This window comes from Arachis stenosperma, chromosome 1 (genome assembly GCF_014773155.1).
Source record: "Arachis stenosperma cultivar V10309 chromosome 1, arast.V10309.gnm1.PFL2, whole genome shotgun sequence".
NCBI classification, from domain to species: Eukaryota; Viridiplantae; Streptophyta; class Magnoliopsida; order Fabales; family Fabaceae; genus Arachis; species Arachis stenosperma.
In genome coordinates, this window is record NC_080377.1 from 79,696,256 (window position 1) to 79,699,887 (window position 3,632).

Consider the following 3,632-nt stretch of genomic DNA (forward strand, 5'->3'; position numbering starts at 1 on the left):
TGTGTGCTTGGGCTGAGCTTGAACTTTACACGTGCAGAGGCTTCTCTTGGAGTTGAACGCCAAGTTGTAACGTGTGTTTGGCGTTCAACGCCTTGAACCGGGGGAGAGGCGCGCGCGACTGGCCACGAGGGTTGTTCTCGACCACCATCTGCCGCGGTGCCAAGGCTATAGACTCGTTGAATACATCAGTGTAGCGCGCGTGCGGCCCAGAACATCTAAGGGCATCACAGACCTGTTATTGCCTCAAACTTCCGCGTGGTGTCCGGTGCGCCCCCGGCGGCCCTTGAAAATCCGGAGGACCGAGTGCCTATCACGCCCGGTCGTACTCATAACCGCATCAGGTCTCCAAGGTGGCCCACTTGGAGCTCCCGATTCCGTGGCACGGCTCAACAGAGCAGCCGCGCCGTCCTACCTATTTAAAGTCTCGATGGTTCACGGGATTCTGCAATTCACACCAAGTATCGCATTTCGCTACGTTCTTCATCGATGCAAGAGCCGAGATATCCGTTGCCGAGAGTCGCGCCCAGCATCCGTTGCACCGCGCCAGCATCCGTTGCAACGGCCCCCAGCCAACGTTGCAACGCGACCTGCCTCCGTTGCAACGGACTCTGGTTCGTGACGTGTTTCTAGCGTTTGACTCCAGAATGCAGCGTGGAACTGGCGTTGAGCGCCAGTTTGCGTTATCTAATCTCGAATAAAGTATGGACTATTATATATTCCTGGAAAGCTCTGGATGTCTACTTTCCAGAAAATCCATTTTGAGTGCAGGGAGGTCAGAATCCATTTTGAGTGCAGGGAGGTCAGAATCCAACAGCATCAGCAGTCCTTTGTCAGCCTTCTTATTAGAGTTTTGCTCAGGTCCCTCAATTTCAGCCAGAAAATACCTGAAATTACAGAAAAACTCACAAACTCATAGTAAAGTCTAGAAATGTGAATTTAACATAAAAACTAATGAAAACATCCCTAAAAGTAGCTAGATCCTACTAACAATTACTAAAAACAATGCTAAAAAGCGTATAAATTATCCGCTCATGACAACACCAAACTTAAATTGTTGCTTGTCCCCAAGCAACTGAAAATCAATTAGGATAAAAAGAAGAGAATATACTATAAAGCTCAGAATATCAATGAATATTAATTCTAATTAGATGAGCGGGACTTGTAGCTTTTTGCTTCTGAACAGTTTTGGCATCTCATTTTATCCTTTTAAGTTTAGAGTGGTTGGCATCTCTAGGAACTTAGAATTTCAGATAGTGTTATTGATTCTCCTAGTTAAGTTTGTTGATTCTTGAACACAGCTACTTTTATGAGTCTTGGCTGTGGCCCTAAGCACTTTGTTTTCTAGTATTACCACCGGATACATAAATGCCACATACATATGACTGGGTGAACCTTTTCAGATTGTGACTCAGCTTTGCTAAAGTCCCCGGTTAGAGGTGTCCAGAGCTCTTAAGCACACTCTTTTTGCTTTGGATCACGACTTTAACCACTCAGTCTCAAGATTTTCACTTGGACCTGCATGCCACAAGCACATGGTTAGGGACAGCTTGATTTAGCTGCTTAGGCCTGGATTTTATTTCCTTGGGACCTCCTATCCATTGATGCTCAAAGCCTTGGATCCTTTTTACCCTTGCCTTTTGGTTTTAAGGGCTATTGGCTTTTTCTGCTTGCTTTTTCTTTTTCTTTCTATTATTATTTTTTTTGCCATTTTTTTCCTCAAGCTTTTGCTTTTTCACTGCTTTTTCTTGCTTCAAGAATCAATTTCATGATTTTTCAGATTATCAATAACATTTCTCTTTGTTCATCATTCTTTCAAGAGCCAACAATTTTAACATTCATAAACAACAAGATAAAAAATATGCATTGTTCAAGCATTCATTCAGAAAATAAAAAGTATTGTCACCACATCAATATAATTAAACTAAATTCAAGGATAAATTCAAAACTCATGTACTTCTTGTTCTTTTGTATTAAAAACATGTTTCATTTAAGAAAGGTGAAGGATTCATGGAATTATTCATAGCTTTAAGACATAGTTACTACATACTAATGATCATGTAGTAAAGACACAAAACATAGATACACATATAGCATAAAAAATTGAAAAACAGAGAAATAAGAACAAGGAATGAATCCACCTTAGTGAGGGTGGCACTTTTTTGAAAGACCAATGGTGCTTTTTGAGCTCCTTTATGTCTCTTCCTTGCCTTTGTTGCTTGATCCCTAGTGATTTTGGTGCTCTTATCCTTTTGTTGCTCCCAATAATTGTGTGGAGGAAAATGTATCCCCTGAGGTGTCTCAGGGATCTCTTGATTTGCAGTCAAATGCTCTACTACTGAGATGTAGACCCTTGAGATGAATCTCTTTATCTCCCATGACTCAGAGGTGAAAGCTTTTGTCTTCCCTTTTCTCTTCTTTTTTTTTTTGAGGTTTCTCTGGCCTTAGGTGCCATCAATGGTTATGGAAAAATAAAAAAGCTATGCTTTTACCACACCAAACTTAGAATGTTGCTCGCCCTCGAGCAAAAGAAGAAAGGATGGAAGAAGAAGAAGATATGGGTGGGATTGGGTAGGGAAAGAGATGATGGATGTGAGTGGTGAATAGGTGATGGGGGAGAGTGATTGAGGTGTGAGAGAGAGGGGGAAGGTAGGTTGAGGTAAGTAGGGATCCTGTGGGGTCCACAGATCCTGAGGTGTCAAGGATTTACATCCCTGCACCAATGAGGCGTGCAAAAATGCCCTCTGCATGCAATCCTGGCGTTTAACGCCAGATTGATGCTTGTTTCTGGCGTTAAACGCCTGCTCTATGCTTGTTTTGGGCGTTCAACACCAATCTGTAGCATGTTTCTGGCGTTGAACGCCAGCTTTCCTCAGTGTGCAATCCTGGCGTTTAAACGCTAGATTGCTGCATGTTTCTGGCGTTCAACACCAGATCCATGCTTTGTTCTGGCGTTGAATGCCAGCCAGATGCTCCTTACTGGCGTTCAAACGCCAACAAGGTCTTCCTCTAGGGTGTCCTGTTTCTTCTGCTGTTTTTGATTCTGTTTTAAATTTTAGTATTTGTTTTGTGACTCCACATGATCATGAACCTAATAAAACATAAAAGAACAATAAAATAAAAATAAAAAATAAAATTAGATAAATAAAAATTGGGTTGCCTCCCAATAAGCGCTTCTTTAATGTCAATAGCTTGACAGTGGGCTCTCATGGGGCCACACAGGTGATCAGGTCAATGTTGTAGATTCCCAACACCAAACTTAGAGTTTGAATGTGGGAATTCAACACCAAACTTAGAGTTTGGTTGTGGCCTCCCAACACCAAACTTAGAGTTTGATTGTGGGGGCTTTGTTTGACTCTGTATTGAGAGAAGCTTTTCATGCTTCCTTTCCATGGTTGCAGAGGAAGATCCTTGAGTCTTAAACACAAGGTAGTCCCCATTCAATTGAAGGACTGATTCTCCTCTGTTAACATCTATCACAGCTCCTGCTGTGGCTAGGAAAGGTCTTCCCAGGATGATGCATTCATCCTCCTCCTTCCTAGTGTCTAAGATTATGAAATCAACAGGGATGTAAAGGCCTTCAACCTTTACCAACACGTCCTCTACCAATCCATAAGCTTGTCTTACTGACTTGT

General features: G+C 42.3%; 1 non-coding gene across 1 annotated transcript; it reads right to left on the minus strand.

Moving 5' to 3' along the window:
• Positions 1–360: 360 nt before the first annotated feature.
• LOC130955869 (5.8S ribosomal RNA) lies at positions 361–519 on the minus strand. Its single transcript, XR_009076932.1, has one exon. It is a non-coding gene; the product is annotated as a 5.8S ribosomal RNA (ribosomal RNA).
• Between the last annotated feature and the right edge of the window lie 3,113 nt (positions 520–3,632).